The 17,453-nt window shown below is 41.1% G+C and overlaps 1 protein-coding gene across 1 annotated transcript in view; it reads right to left on the reverse strand.

Annotated features, from left to right (window-relative positions):
* Positions 1 to 13,155, reverse strand: part of trpc4a (transient receptor potential cation channel, subfamily C, member 4a) — a 75,044-nt gene extending 61,889 nt beyond the window's left edge. The window contains exon 1 of the mRNA XM_015961628.3: positions 12,926 to 13,155. The gene's annotated coding sequence lies outside the window, so the exon portion shown is untranslated. The remainder of the gene's footprint in view (positions 1 to 12,925) is intronic.
* Between the last annotated feature and the right edge of the window lie 4,298 nt (positions 13,156 to 17,453).

Below are 17,453 nucleotides of genomic sequence, written 5' to 3' on the forward strand. Positions count from 1 at the left end.
ATATGGGGTATTACGTATGAAAGGGAGGGGCTGTGGGAACTGTGGGGTGAGGTATCCTAACACAAAATGAGTTTTCAATTCTAACTTGACGTAAAGTGGAGCAGATTGAATACATCAAAACAGATCATCAATATGCATCTTGAGAGAAGGGGTCCTGGGGATTACAATTAATAACTTCATGGGTTACACAACAGTCATCAATTCATTTCTTGACATGTGGGGCCATAAAAGGTGATATCACAAAAGGTCATAAAACAATACACCTGTCAAGTTTGACGTAAGGTGGTTTGGGGGAGAGGTCATAAAGGTCAAAGAACAATAGACCTGTCAAAATTGTGACGAAGGGTGGTTTCTTCATCTCTCTCTGGTGGTTCCCAGAATATCTAAATATAGGACGGGAGGCAGATCTTTTCGCTATCAGGCTCCTCTCTTGTGGAACCAGCTCCCAGCTTTAGTCCGTGAGGCAGACACTTTGTCTACTTTTAAGACTAAGCTTAAAACATTTTTATGTTAGCCCAGATCTGGACAAGTGGGGGAGTAGAGGGATGTGGAGTGTACAGTCGGTAAAGACTACTCTCCCTTGCCCTGCATCCAACATGCCGCCATCTCAAAGGCTAGGTTATCCAGAGTTATCTCTGTAGATATTCTGCTATAGGCTTACAGTGCTGGAGGACATACTGACCACTTTCCACACTCGAGTACTTTCTTCTACAATTTGCTCTTAACCCTCTCAGGCTAAAAATAGGTTTTGATAAAAAGGATGCTAAACTAATTCCTTCAGGGGTACTTCTGAGTTAAAAAATGCTCATGAAATATGTATATGGAGTAACCAGGTAGGCCTGTTTTAACATTGCAAGTCTGCAATGCCTGCCTATTATTTCCTGCTATTTCAGCTGTTAACTTTATTTTTTCTCTAAGTGTTTTACTCCCCAGAAGAAGCTTCAGTGATGATCTGCTGAGCTGTGGTGGCCTCATGGAGGGGGCCATTGGCTTGAACACTGCTGCCAACCACTTAAACATTCTCCCTCTCCTGATAATAACATTTTACTTTCTTTGACATTTGAATGTGCCACCACTAGTTTACCCGTTTAATTATAGATTCACTAGGATAAATAGAATAAAGTTTATCTCTCACCAAATAGAATATTTACTAAGAAATTACAATATAACCATAGAAACACTACTTGGTGTAAATGTTGTGCGTGTGTGTGTGTGTGTGTGTGTGTGTGTGTGTGTGTGTGTGTGTGTGTGTGCTCTGTCTTCTTGATCCCCAGTGAGTTGTGGCGGATGGCTGCTTATACTGAGCCAGGGTCTTCTGGAGGTTTCTTCCTGTTAAAAGGGAACTTTCTTCTCCACTGTCGCTGCATGCTGAGGATTGCTGCAGCTATTTGCTGGGTTCCTTCTTTAGGAAACTTTTTTCTGATTTGCTTTATGAACTGACCTGTGTTGGAATGTTTACAACGTGAAGGGCCTTGAAATGACTTTTGTCGTGATTTGGTGCTATATAAATAAACTTGAATTGAATTGAACTTGAATAGTAGACAGAGTAAGTGGCTGATGTCCAGAAATCCCAGTGAGTTAGGGTTGAGAAGGGATTAAGAACAGGCCCTCAGGACAAAAGCAACAGAGGCCAGGGTCTACCCAAGACTGTTCAAGGATGCCTCTGAGACAGTCATATGGATACATACAGCAGTATTAGGGATGTGTATTGGTGAAATTCTGACAATACAATACGCACATCAACACACCACACACACACACACACACACACACACACACACACACACACACATATATATATATATATATATATATATATATATATATATATATATATATATATATATATATATATGGACAATGGGTTTCTATAGGCTCCAATAACATGTTTTTGAGGGAAAATGGGAGGTGGCCACCACCGCCATTTTGACTGTGTCACAGGTTCCGTCAAGCCCAGAAAATTCCACAAAAGGTAAGAGAGGTGGAGCTGATGGTGGGGCTGTAAGGCTGGGATCAAATGACGACACCCGGTCAAACTAGTTACAAGCTAACCTGAAGCTAACCCAAAGCTAACGTGGAGGTGGGAGCAAGGCCGGATTAACCATATGGGCAACTGGGCAATTGCCCAGGGCCCACGAACTCTAAAGGGCCCAGGGCAGCAAGGGCACGAGCAAAATACTGTATCTGTAATCTCCCGCTGATGTCAAAGTAGTTGATTGGCTGAACATGAACCTTACGGAATAACGTAATCACGATTGACGGATGAAGAAGAGAGACAGAAACAGAGAGATCCACATGATGAAGGAGAGAGAGAACAGAGAGGTTTACACGAAGAAGAGGGAGAGGAACAGAGAGGTCAACATGATGAAGAAGAGGGACAAGATGGCAATTCCAGCAATGCTCATCATGGAGAAGAACCCGAAATGCACTTTAGGTGCATGGTTTTCAATGTCATTGTCGACACCATCCTGCAAGAGCTATCAGACAGGATTTCCAATCTTTGGCTTGTGTGTGAGAAATTTAAATTCATCACTAAAATGGATCAGATGACAAAAACTGAGCTGGAGGAATCAGTTATCACATTTGCCATGACTACCGCTAATGTTTCCAGAGATATAATTCAAGAAATCTACCCAGCAAGCCGGCTACTGAAGGGTTGCAAAGCTCTTGAGAAGCTAAATTTCCTCATTCAGGAGAATCTTGATTTGGTGTTCCCGAATTTGACAGTAGTCCTTAGAGCAGGGGTGCTCATTACGTCGATCGCGATCTACCAGTCGATCGCAAAGGTGGGTGGATCTCATGAAAAATTATGTCAGCCTATCAGCCATCCTGTAACTTGATTGATATATATGGCAGCCAGTCAGTTTTTACATCACCGCTTCAAAAAGTATTCAATATAGTCTATAAAAGTGATCTAAATCGGCCTCGCCATCAAAGGGGATTGGATTCTATTTTTACCGCTAGCCGTGTCAATGTCCGTAAATAACATAGGGCTAGACAGGAAATCACACACACTTTCAGTGCTTCAAAATAAAAGTCTATTTCAAAGATCCAACTTCTTATTTATATAGATTACGTCTATACGTGTGACCTCATGAATCATTTACTCCAAGCATGGTTTGAGATGAGCAGTGGTGTGTTTTTCATTGATTTAACCTGGCAGTGGAGAGGAACAATATGAGATGTCAAACGTGGTATCTTTTTCTTCCGGTCATAGATCACAGCGCATGCGCAAGACGGCGCACAACAGCAGCAAAACTAGCAAGCTAGTCAGCAAGTAATATTCCATTTTTAGTGCTTGGTTTTCTTCAGAAAGGTCAAATGAGTGGCCTATGTAAAAAGAAAAAAATGTATCACTTTCATACGGAATGGGAGGAGGAGGACTTTTTTTTCACGGAGACATTTTCGATGTGCGTTCACCTCATCTGCCTGTCTGCCATAGCATTACCAAAGAAAGGAAATGTGGAGCGGCATTTTCGGACTGTTCATGGGAAATATGACACATACTTCCCGCCGAACAGCAAACTGAGAAAAAGAAAGGTGAAGGAACTAAAAGGCTAGTTGTCCGGACAGCAGTCATTTTTCTCACAACATACTTCAAAAGCCAAAGCCGCCACCGAATCATCGTTCCGGGTGAGTCACCTCATTATAAAAAAAAAAGAAGTCCTTCCAAGACGGGGAGATGGTAAAAGAGGCATTTGTTGAAGCTGCTGACTCATTGTTCCAAGATTTTAAAAACAAGGCAGAAATGTTATCTTCGGTCAAAGTTCTCCAGCTGTCAAGAAGTACAGTTAAACGGTGCAGTGAAGACATTGCTGAAGATTTGACCCAGCAACTTTGGAAGGACATCACAGATTGCGAGTGTTTCTCACTGCAGTTGGATGAATCTACGGACGTGAGTGACACAGCCCAGATGAGCATTTTCATTCGTATGGTGTTTACTGATATTTCTGCAAAAGAGGAGCTATTAACATTGCTGCCCTTGAAAGAAAAGACCCGAGGAGAGGACATATTTCAGTCGTTCAAAAACTTTATTGAGAAAACCCAGCTCCCAGTGCATAAACTAGTGTCCATCACCACGGATGGAGCACCAGCAACGGTTGGCCGTTTGAACGGATTTATTGCCAAGTGCAGAGAGGATGATGCTTTTCCAAACTTCGTGAATTACCACTGCATAATCAATCAACAAGTGTAATGCACTAAAATGTTCAACATGAAAGAGATCATGGACATAGCAAAAAACATTGGCTGTTCTCTTCGTGCCAGATCACTTCAAAGACGGCTATTCCGTGTTCATCTGGAGAAGGCTGAGTGTGACCACTCTGAGCTGTTGCTGCACACTGCTGTGAGATGGCTCAGTCGAGGGAAATTCCTGCGAATATTTCGAGAACTCTGTCCAGAAATAAAGGATTTTTTTCGTGAAGCTGGAAATGCAGAATACAAGGAACTAAACTGCAGTCAGTGGCTGTTAGACTTAGCATTTTTAACTGATCTGACAAACATGTTGAATGACCTTAGAGCTGCAAGGAAAAGACAAAACAGTGATCAATATGATCAGCTCAGTTAATGCTTTCAAATGAAAAATGCAACATCACTCCTCCAAACTGCAGTGCCATGATTTGACAAACTTCCAGAACCTGGCATCAGAGCTGGAGATGCAAGGGACGGCCAGTGTGCAGCTAGACAGTGCACGCTACACAGAGCAGATTGACAGATGTTTGGCAGAGTTTGACAAACACTTTCAAGACTTTACTTTGCTCGAGCCAGTTGCTACATTCATGTGCTATCCTTTTCTGGACGATGCTGAGGTTGATTCACTTTCATCAAAAATTGCAACACTGTTTCACCTGAACGCTCCTCAAGTGGGAGATGAGATTTTGACATTACAAGCCGACATTCAGCTGAAGTCCAGAGCTCATGAACAGTTCTGGAACTTACTCACAGAGGTTAAGTACCCCAACGTGAGGAAATGTGCCATGTTTTTGACTGCATTTTTCGGCTCCACCTATTTATGTGAGTCAGCCTTTTCACACATGAAGATCATCAAGTTCAAGTACCATTCCACCATGACTGATGAAAATCTGGAAGTGTGCTTGAGGCTGGCTGTGAGCTGTCACTGTCTGGACTATGCATCCCTGGCTGATTCCATTCTGTGCTAGTCATCAGCAGTGTTGGGAGTAACGCCGTTTAAGTATAACGGCATTTCTAACGGCGTTCTTTTATAGGTAACGGAATAATCTAATTAATTACTTTTCCCGCCGTTACAACGCCGTTACCGTTACTGGGGACGGAAGGTTGTGCGTTACTATGTGCTTGTCGAACGTTGAGCAACAGGCTTTCCGACCGCCACACTTCAGCTGCAGCCAGGGAGAGAGAGGTGTCGGCGAGCTAGGATGATGTTGACGCCAAAACAACCAAAACAAAGTGGAGACTCACCTCTCACATCAGGAAGAATCTGCGTGTTTCGAACGTTATCCGTTCTTTCATAATCCGTTGTTGAATTGTGATCGGCAGAAGCTTTTCCGGTTCGCGCCTCACTTTTTACAGCAGCGGCCCACGTCAAAACGATCGTTTCTGTTACTGATAAGGAAATGTGTGCGTTAAGCAGCGCGGTGTGTAGAAGCTGTCATCAGCTGATCAGGAGCTAGAGGTAGATGTTTTCATCCAAGAGCATCACGGCCCGTGAAGAACGAGGAAGACGTGATGAATATCTACGACTGCAGACCCCCCGCAGATTCCCACCTGCAGCAGCGAATCTGCGGGTGTGCAGCCGTGCCCTTCTTAGCGTGACAGCGGGACGTCCCGAAGGTCCGCTCACCTGTTCACCGCTCAGACCCCCTGATCATCCAGATGTAACCTGTTTCTGATCATGTCTTTAGTCCCGCTGTAACACTGATGCATCAGTCTCAAACGACATGGAGCTCAGGTGTTATTAGAACTACCTGTGTGTGTTTACCACCCAGCTTCAGCTCTTCTGTGGTTGGGTCTGACCCAAGTTAGTACATTTAAGTCCTCCATCAGGCTTGTGCCTCTTCTAGTGTTATTTTAAAGGATTTTATTTATTTATTTAACCGTTACTAGATTACCAGCAACAGAAATGCTGCTAAAAACACACAATTATGTGAAGCTGGAAAAATTAGAATACTGTGCAAAATTACATTTATTTCTGTAATTTAACTAGACTGAGATACCATTTAAAGGCTTGGGAACCTTTACAGGTGTTTCTATTTGCAATTTTAAATGTTAGCTGATTGGGGTCTTGTTAAATATCACACAGTGACCTTTTAATAGTCTAGATTAGTGTAATCTCCTGTTAGTAGTTCCTCCTGTTAAGTGCTTATTTATTGAAATTATTCAGGTTTATAAAAAACATTTGGACAAACATTTTATTATGTTCCAGTCATTAGTCATTTATATTTCACTATTGTAGTAATTCTTGCATTCTTTAATGAAAAAAGTAACTAAGTAGTTACTTTTGTTGGTAATTAGTTACTTTTATGATCTTGTAACTCAGTTAGTAACTGAGTTACTTTTTTGACAAAGTAATCAGTAACTATAACTAATTACTTTTTTAAAGTAACGTTCCCAACACTGGTCATCAGAGTAAACTCAGGTAATGACAAAAGTTTATGTAGTTAATTATGTTGTAATGACTACTGACTCATGGCTATATTGGCTCATGTGGTTATGCATGTTTTGTAGTAGGGTAGATCATTTTGACTTGGTCATTTTATAAGTAGCTCGCAAGCTGAAAAAGTGTGAGCACCCCTGCCTTAGAGTATTCCTCACCATGCCTTTGACAGTTGCATCTGCTGAGAGATCATTTAGTAAGCTAAAGCTTAAAAAAAATACCTTTGTTCGAGTACGAGCAATGATCGCTTGACTCAGTTGGCAGTGATTTCTACTGAAAACAGTCTACCTCATTTGATGCTATTCTTGACAAATGGGCGAGTGTAAAGGAATGACATGTTACAATTTAGTGTAAACATTTGTACATCGAGTACAAGCTGTTGTTCAGATATGTTATATTTGTACTACAGAGAATGTAGTGAGCATTTTTGTTACACATCATTAATTATTTAACTTTTTTGTGGTTGAGCTGTTCACCTGTTGCAATATATAACATAAAATAAACGTGTATAATCAACAAGATTGTTACACCTAAACATAAAAATAAATTTGGTTGGAGGCAATGGGATGGTGTTGTGTGTGTGTGTGTGTGTGTGTGTGTGTGTGTGTGTGTGTGTGTGTGTGTGTGTGTGTGTGTGTGTGTGTGTGTGTGTGTGTGTGTGTGTGTGTAAAAGCCATGTGGAGAGTGTTTGTTATTTATAAAGCATATGTTGTTAGATTTTATCCTGAATCCAGACTTTGAAAATATATATATATTTTAATTACAGTTTGATTTATTTGACACCAGTAGAATGTTTATTATTTTGTTAATTTCTCCTTAAATGCCTAATGTTTTAGTTTAAAATGAATATTTTTCATTCATCCCAATACATAAAGTTACACATTAAAGACTGACAAAAAATTAATTTGTTTAAATATCGCTAGAATTAGATGGAAATTAATAGCGTGATTGTTTCCCCATCTAAACAGCCGTAGTCACAGACAGTTCAAGGGAGGCGGAATTTTTTTTCTTGTTACACAGCAATGTGACATCTGTAAATCATACAGCTAATGCTTCAATTTTTTTCAATCTTAACCAAAATATGAAGTAATGTGTTTGTACCCTGGAGTCCGTGGTGAAGTGATGACTCTGAAAGTGTTCACTGCACAAGCGGGAGTGTGAATTGGGAGTCCAGCACTCTCTTCTTTGGTTGCTTACCCAAAGGTCAAGCCTCTCTGGATCACCTAGAGGAAAACTTCATACGAAGAACTACTTAAGCATATGGGTTTAAAATACTTTATAGATCATCATGGCCTGTAGTAAAAGGTCTAAAATTAGGATAAAGAGTAATACAAAATGCTAAATTTATAAAAAAATATATATAAAACCAAACACTTGAGTCTGTCGCCTTATTGGATAGGATATGAACCTTTTAATAATCAATTTTATTAACTAATTTTCATTTTATTAAACTGCACTAGTTCGTATGAGAACAGGGCACCCGGTCGCGGCTCTTTGTGAACAAATTAGTTATTTAGTCGCTCCCCACCACCACTATTTTACAAATATGCAAAAAATATAAAAAAACGAGCGAGTTTATCTGATGGCATACAGACGTCTGGAGACTAACATCAAGCACTATCAACCAACTCTCCGAGCTGCAGTATTCCTGCGGTCAGGTCTCTCTCTGAGTCCGAGAGCTCCACAAGCGGTCAGCCCGCGCAGCAGACAGGCGCCGAAGCAGTCAGAGACGCACCGGGCTGACCGCTGGGGATAACCGGTTGGAAGAATGGAACACAGAAGTGTCCTTCCGAGAGCTCCATCAACAGGTCATATTTCAACCCATTTTTATGTTAAATGCACTGGGTTTTACACCCATCCAGTGTTGGGAGTAACGCCGTTTAAGTATAACGGCGTTTCTAACGGCATTCTTTTATAGGTAACGGAATAATCGAATTAATTACTTTTCCCGCCGTTGCAATGCCGTTACCGTTACTGGGGACGGAACGTTGTGCGTTACTATGTGCATGTAGAACGTTGAGCAGCAGTGTGAGGCTTTCTGACCGCCACACTTCAGCTGCAGCCAGGGAGAGAGAGGTGTCGATAACACACTTACAAACACGATGATGATTGGGGTGGGCGGAGACCCTCACGGTCTCAGTCGCTGCATTCTGTAGACACAACGGGAATAACTCCGTTTAAAATAACCGCGTTAATAAAAATATTTCTTTCTGTAACGAGCAAACTAATTAATTACGTCTTCTTTTATCAAAACGTCGTTTCTGTTACTGATAAGAAAATGCGTGCGTTAAGCAGCGCGGTGTGTTGAAGCTGTCATCAGCTGATCAGGAGCATCACGGCCCGTGAAGAACGAGGAAGACGTGATGAATAGTCTACGGCTGCAGACCCCCCGCAGATTTGTTGCTGCAGCAGCGAATCTGTGGATCTGCAGCAGTGCCCTTCTTAACGTGACAGCGGGACGTCCCGAAGGTCCGCTCACCTGTTCACCGCTCAGACGTCCTGATCTTCTGCCTTCCTAGATCATCCGGCTGTAACCTGTTTCTGATCATGTCTTTAGTCCCGCTGTAACACTGATGCATCAGTCTCAGACGGCATGGAGCTCAGGTGTTATTAGAACTACCTGTGTGTGTTTACCACCCAGCTTCAGCTCTTCTGTGTTTGGGTCTGACCCAAGTTAGTAAATGTAAGTCCTCCATCAGGCTTGTGCCTCTTCTAGTGTCATTTTAAAGGATTTTATTTATTTATTTAACCGTTACTAGATTACCAGCAACAGAAATGCTACTAAAAACACACAATTATGTGAAGCTGGAAAAATTAGAATGCTGTACAACATTACATTTATTTCTGTAATTTAACTAGACTGAGATACCATTTAAAGACTCGGGAACCTTTACAGGTGTTTCTATTTGCAATTTTAAATTTTAGCTGAGTGGGGTCTTGTTAAATATCACACAGTGACCTTTTAATAGTCTAGATTAGTGTAATGCTCCTGTTAGTAGTTCCTCCTGTTAAGTGCTTATTTATTTAAATTATTCAGGTTTATATAAACATTTGGACAAACATTTTATTATGTTCCAGTCATTAGTCATTTATATTTCACTATTGTAGTAATTCTCGCATTCTTTAATGAAAAAAGTAACTAAGTAGTTACTTTTGTTGGTAATTAGTTACTTTTATGATCTTGTAACTCAGTTAGTAACTGAGTTACTTTTTTGACAAAGTAATCAGTAACTATAACTAATTACTTTTTTAAAGTAACGTTCCCAACACTGCACCCATCTACATATACCCTATTAATTATTTCACCGTACATACATTTCATGGTTAAACAGTACATGTTAAAATGGTAGTTAGCTAGCTGCTTTGATAAGCTCAACTAGTGCAAAAGCGGCAGTGACCTAAAATGCATGAATATAATTTTACTTACCGAAAAAATGAAGTGGAGATTCCTTGGACGCTTTATTAATGCAATTAATACCACAGCAAGTCATTTTGTCCCACAATTGCACAAAAAAAAATAAATAAATAAAAGAATACACAAACGCTACAACTACTGGTCTAAGTTCAGAGACTAAAAATCGCGGAACAGTTTTCAGGCGAGACCGAGGCTCAGACTGAGGCCACTGAGGCCTTTCGACGGAGCTAGCTCTGTGGTCACGCGGGTCTGATGCTCATCAATTATACAGAATTTTAGGCTTTTAATACACTTACACAGAAGAGTGACAAAAAAATGCACCCCCCTCAGAGTTGTCATGAGTGTAAACTAGATCATTTAAACAAAAAACATGTTTTGGTACCAGGCTGTAAACATGTTTATTTCTGCTGTGAAATTGGTATTTTTAACATGGGAGTCAATGAGGATTTGCTCGCTTCTGACACCAGCCCCCAGCGGATGAGGGTGGAACTGCAATTTATTTCACTTCCGTGTTGGCTTCAGTTTCAAACCCGCATTGTGGGGGCTTGGATACGTATAACGATATGGGGAGATGATACAATATATCACGATATATTGTGATACTTTCAGTCAGACGGTATTAGCGATTTTTTTAGACTGACTGTATTGTAGGAAAATTCAACAAACAATCCAAACTGATACTTAACGTGTTTAACATGAGGTATTTGAACTATAATACAGGGATGTATATTTTAATGATGGAAACTAAACCTATTGCATACGGCTGCCACCTAGTGGTCAATGTTTGAACTGCACCAAAAGGAAAACAAAATACACAACTGTTTCCATGTAAATTCTTCCAAAATTTAGATACACAGCTACCGATATACACAGCTATATCGATATAATATTGCTAGAAAAAATATCACGATATATTGCCATGTCGATATTTTTTACATACCTAAGCAGTATGTGAGATTCAGGCATTTAAAGCATTTGCAGAACACCATGGGTGTAAGAATGTACAGAGCCACGTGTGCCAAGCAAACTAGAGTTCCTGCAAAGAATGTAGAACCAAAATGTCTCAGTTTATTGGGTTCTCTAGACAAACATATTAGTTTCTAACCTGCCTCAATTTAATGCAAGATGCATTTGTGTTAAATAATGTCATCAGAAGCATGAATTAAAACAATTTCAAAGTTTAGAATTGGACAAATGCTTGGCAACTGCCTAAATTAATTTCTTTTTTGAAATGCAAAGATTGAAAAATGAGTTATTTACTGTTTAAACCTGATTTGTACCTCTAGTGGTCTTGAGCTAAAGGCGAATGAAAACTCTATGCATACTGTTGTTACCAGAGACAGAAATAGCCACAGTAATACATCCATGTGCAACAGTGTATGTTTATGTATTTGGAAGATGTCTTTGTCCAAAGCTGCTTACAAATGAGGATGTAACAGTGCAGTTACAATGGAGGCTAACAATAAGGTAAAGAACATTAGTCAGGCTTTGCCAAAGGTGACGGGGTGACTGTGTGGAAGTAGAAAGCAAGCACAGAAGGAGAGCAGCAGAGCAAGGGAGGGGATAGTGCAGGAGGACATGTAAATATTTTTCCAATATTTGTGCACACATCTAAAAATAATACTATATTTCAGTCATACACAGAGGCTCTCAGTGCACTAACATTTAGTATAAATTCTTTAAAATATACTAAAATGATATAGGATCTTAGAAAGTGGCTCAGCTCAGCAAAGGCGGCCCCAAGTAAGGGTTGGAAGGAGAAAACCACCATCAAAATCAGCTGGTATCACCCCTCCACCTCATGTGGCCAGGAGGTTTTATACACATAAAATGTTTCATGAACGTTAAAAGGGCAAAACTCAACCTTTTCATTGCATTGTGCTTTGATTTGGGTCTCTACTGCCTCCAAATGTGTAAAAAAATGTCCATGCATTTTTTTCGTCAGTGTTTGTCTTTAGGAAATGCGTGCCTAAAAACAAGGTGTTTCTAAAAGTGTGACATTTGTGTGACATCACAAACAGGGACAGTTACATAGAATCACCTTTCAAGTGTAAGAGAGAACTACAATTGGAGGATTGGCAGTTCTGCTCCAATCCCCTCCGGAACATCAAAGCTTCTCAGCTTATAGCAGCCTGAGCATATTGTTGGGTGGGCATGGCCAGCTCCAGCTTGTTTTCTTAAAGCGATCGAACCCTGAAACAGCTCATTCTGGATGGTACTGAAGCTGTCATGAATAAAACTGCTGAAATTGTTTTCTGTTAGAAGGATTTTATGCAAAGAACTTTATAAATATATTTTTTATCGACCACAGAACTATTACAACTCAGGAAAAAAAGTCTAAATAGATTTCAGTTAATATACAAATAGGACAAGTTTCAAGAAGCTGCAACTTTTTAAAGATTTATTCATGCTTCTCATCTTTTTGTTCTTCATAGCACAAAAAAAACTGAAAAAATATTAATTCAAAGTGGCTTATATCAGAAGGATTTGATGAGCCTCCTCAAAAATCAGCACCAGCCCCCCATTTGGCCACCCCTTCTGGTGCCCCTGCTGCTCAAACAACATTCAGTCACCATTTTTGAGATTCTGCAGCTTTTTTAAATTTGTTTTGGTACCTCTTCTGAGCTCTAACTAAAAAAATGATGCTGCAGTTTTCACTAATCACAACAGTTCAGCGTAATCTGGTTCACCGCGCATGTATGAGGTTTTTGTTGACAGTTTAACTTAAATACATTCGCGATCGCTTTGAGAGCTGTTAATATCCAGTTAAGGACTTAGTGTTAGTTTCAACGCATTATTAGTTCCATTTTACAGACATGTGGGTTGAATCTGAACGCGTTTGAAGGATATTTCACAATATTCACACTGAAACAACAAACCTTTAGATTGTTGATCATTGGAACTTCGACCATTAAAGATCAGCGTTTTTCCTTTGGAAAACTGCACACAAACGTTCCAGCCCAACTCTCAGCATGCGGTTCCATCCCAGATGTGCAACAGCAGTGCGGATCTATAGGAGGACCTTGCTTGTTGGTGTTTTGGTCCATTGAACCCTTGCAGCTCGTCATGTTGTTGCGTTTCTTGTCTAGTCTGCATTTTTCCACTCATGAATCCTCTGCGTGGAGACTTGGCTGTACTTCTTACATCCTGATCCGGAATGTTCTGACATCCATTTGGTCTAAACGCAAGTCCAAAAAGCCGCATTCAGATCACCGCGCAAAAAAAAAAAAAAGGGGGGGGGGGGGGGGGGTAAAGCCTAGAGACGAAAATGAGCTTCCACCACGCAAGTTTCCACGGTTAGATCACACCTGGTGCTTCCGTTTTGGTTTGGAACTCGTTGTTCCGGTGTTTATGACGAGTCGCTTTAATCCACCTGTTGGGGGGCGAGCAAAGAGCGACGCCTGAGGATCCGCGAGTATCCAGATGTGTGTGGCAGGCGCGCTGCGGAGCGCTGCAGCTGCAGACGGGTCGTGCGCACTTGGAGACGCATTGAGCACTGTGGCACTGTGAGGGAGGGAAAAAAACAGTCCTCTAAACGAGCAACTCATCCACACCATGACTGAAATTATTGGATAAATTAACATTAATGTTGGTCATTTATGAAAATACTTCCCAGATATTTCCATTCCTCCTTATTTGGACAAATTTTCCACAAAAAAGAATATATATTTTTGTTTCATTTACCAATTTAGTTATCTTACTGTATTTTTTGCTGAAAAACATGGAAATAAGCAGCCGATCTCGTCTTAAATCAGATTAAAATTCATTCTAATGGCTGACAGATAATTGCAGACCTATTGAAGTTGTCTAAAGTAGGAAACTTGACAGGAACAGCTCCCATTCCTCCTGCCTAATTCATATCTGAGCCGCATGCTCTCAGTCTCTTTCCCTCTGCCTTCCAACTTTAATACGTGTTAATGCTGTTTTCATCCTAATGGTTACAGTAGGTTGCAATTTTTTATTTTTCCCTATTCTTTAAGTGTATGTGCTGTTTTAATTTCCCCACTGTGGGATCAATAAAGTCTCTTCTGCATAATGTATTCCCACATGTTTAAATGCTTCCCTGCCAGAGTAATTCTTTGCGTGTCTGTTTGACTCTGACTATGCTGGCAGACCGTTTACCCAATGAGGAAACATTTTTACATCCAGAGGACCTTTGATTGTTTCTGTCAACAAGGAAAAGCTTAAACATCTGTTCAATTGACCCAGGGACGAAATTTTGATTTCAGAAGTGGGGGGGACACAGCAGGCTTGTGCGGATTTGGGGTGGGGGGTGTTATGTAAAGACCCCTTGACACGTCACGTGCCCATCTCAATAATTTTTCCATCCTCGTCGTCGTCGTCGTCGTCTTCCTCCGCTTATCCGGGTCCGGGTCGCGGGGGCAGCATCCCAACTAGGGAGCTCCAGGCCGTCCTCTCCCCGGCCTTGTCCACCAGCTCCTCCGGCAGGACCCCAAGGCGTTCCCGGACCAGATTGGAGATGTAACTTCTCCAACGTGTCCTGGGTCGACCCGGGGGCCTTCTGCCGGCAGGACATGCCCGAAACACCTCCCCGGGGAGGCGTCCAGGAGGCATCCTGACCAGATGCCCAAACCACCTCAACTGGCTCCTTTCGATCCAGAGGAGCAGCGGTTCTACTCCGAGTCCCTCCCGAATGTCCGAGCTCCTCACCCTATCTCTAAGGCTGAGCCCGGCCACCCTACGGAGGAAACTCATTTCGGCCGCTTGTATCCGCGATCTCGTTCTTTCGGTCATTACCCAAAGCTCATGACCATAGGTGAGGATTGGGACGTAGATCGACCGGTAAATCGAGAGCCTGGCTTTCTGGCTCAGCTCCCTCTTCCCCACGACAGATCGGCTCAGCGTCCGCATCACTGCAGACGCCGAACCAATCCGCCTGTCGATCTCCCGATCCCTCCTACCCTCACTCGTGAACAAGACCCCGAGATGCTTAAACTCCTCCACTTGAGGTAGGACCTCTCCCCCGACCCGGAGGTGGCAAGCCACCCTTTTCCGGTCGAGAACCATGGTCTCAGATTTGGAGGTGCTGATCCTCATCCCAGCCGCTTCACATTCGGCCGCGAACCTACCCAGCAAGAGCTGAAGGTCAGAGCTGGATGAAGCTAGGAGGACCACATCATCCGCAAAAAGCAGAGACGAGATTCTCCTGCCACCAAACTCGACACACTCCACACCACGGCTGCGTCTAGAAATTCTGTCCATAAAAGTGATGAACAGAACCGGTGACAAAGGGCAGCCCTGGCGGAGTCCAACCCTCACTGGGAACAGGTCCGACTTACTACCGGCTATGCGGACCAAACTCACGCTCCTCTGGTAAAGGGACTGAATGGCCCTTAACAGAAAGCCACCCACCCCATACTCCTGGAGCGTCCCCCACAGGGTGCCCCTGGGGACACGGTCATAAGCCTTCTCCAAATCCACAAAGCACATGTGGATTGGTTGGGCAAACTCCCATGCCCCCTCCATCACCCTTGCAAGGGTATAGAGCTGGTCCACAGTTCCACGGCCAGGACGAAAACCACATTGCTCCTCCTCTATCTGAGATTTCCATCCTCAATATATATATATATATATATATATATATATATATATATATATATATATATATATATATATATATATATCAAAGTTCAAAAATTTACAACTCTATTATTATTTTTATTTATTATCATTATTGGAGTGCAGTTTTGGCTGTTGACAATGGATAGGCCATTGTATTTATTATTTTGGGTCTTTTTTTATTGTTTTTGGTGCAACATTTTCTAACAGGGAGTGAGATTCCTTTTTTATTTAATTTTTGTTTGTTATTTTTATTCATTTAGAAGTTCTGGTTCTGGACATTTCAATGTTAAATGAAGGTTTCTTTGTTGCATTTTAAAGGGTGTACTTGCATTATTATGATATATTAACATTATATTAGTGGTTATTTTGGTCTAGATAATGTTGACAATATCGTTTATCATCAACAATTTGTTGGACAAAATATCGTCCAGCAAAATTTGTTACATTCCCAGGCCTAGTCAAAAGTATAAAAATTATTTATACATAAACGGTCCCTCCTGAGATCTGGCCGTTTGTTCATTTGTTGTGTTAGAGGACATGCTGAACTAATGTTTTACACATGATCATCACCCTAACATTTGAGTGTATAAAAACATATTAAATATGTTTTTCCCCTTAAAAGTGTTTAAACAGTTGTTGCATTTCAACACACAAAAAATAAATGGAAAAAATAAGATAAATCTAATGAAAAGTGTACATCTTTGACATTAAGCTTAAAAAAATCTGTTGACGATGATGATACTGTTCATTTTTCAGAGCTTTTTAATGGGAAAATATGCATTGCAATAGATAAGTTTACAATAAAGTTAAATGATAAAAGTTTTGAAGTTACACTTCTACTACTACTACTACTAGTAATAATAATTATGATGATGATAATAGTAATAATAAAAAAAATAATTATAATAATACGAATAAATTGTGTCTGAGGAGTCAGTTATGTGGAGGAGATGAGTTTGTAAAAGTTAGTTTTGAGTTTGTGTGTGAAGGAGGAGGTGAGTCTGAGCTTAATGCAGGGGTGTCACATGTCCAACTTACGTTTTGACTTTGAAAGAAGTCTCTTATATCCACTTTTTGTTTTCTTGACATGCTGCCTCCTGGCTGTGCCTAACTACCAAAGACTCACAAATGAACACTTATTCAAATGTTATGTAATGGAAGCTGAGCTGAGCTCTGATATTACACAGCGTCTAGTTGACGATGTGACTCAGTACCGGTGTTCCCTAGCGGCTCCAAACTAGCAAAACAACGTGAGCACGTTCTGACTGTTTACAACTTGAGTGACAGCAGCAACAGCCAATAATACGTTAGCAAGTATCAGCAGAGCCAATAGATTAGCTTTTGGGCGGGTCTAATAGTAAAGCGGTTTCCGTTTCGGTCCTAGTGCTCAACCAAATCCATTTAATGGAGCGTAACATTGTTTTTGGACGGAAAAAAGTGCAGGGGACCAAAACTGCCTTTTGAAAAAGTGGGGGGGACATGTCCCACCCGTCCCCCCCCAAAATTACGTCCCAGAATTGACCCAATAAAGGTTGAATATGTTTAACCGTTTTTTAAAATATCTTCATCTTCCTCTGGGCGGCATGCAGCTCTGCATAAATAAAAAATATCTTCAAGGAGAAAGTTGTGATTTTAAACATTCACTGTGCTTGCAGGATCTTTACTAAATTATCCCTCAATCCCTTTTTATTTATTTAATTATTTTTGTCACACGCTATAACAGCAAAGCCAGAATTGAGAAGCATTATGCTCTAAATGGATGAGAGGCTCTTGGGGAAATTGTGGGAAAAAAATTTAAAAGCTCCATGTAAGATGTAGAAACTC

The sequence above is a fragment of the Nothobranchius furzeri genome, chromosome 10 (genome assembly GCF_043380555.1).
Source record: "Nothobranchius furzeri strain GRZ-AD chromosome 10, NfurGRZ-RIMD1, whole genome shotgun sequence".
NCBI classification, from domain to species: domain Eukaryota; kingdom Metazoa; phylum Chordata; class Actinopteri; order Cyprinodontiformes; family Nothobranchiidae; genus Nothobranchius; species Nothobranchius furzeri.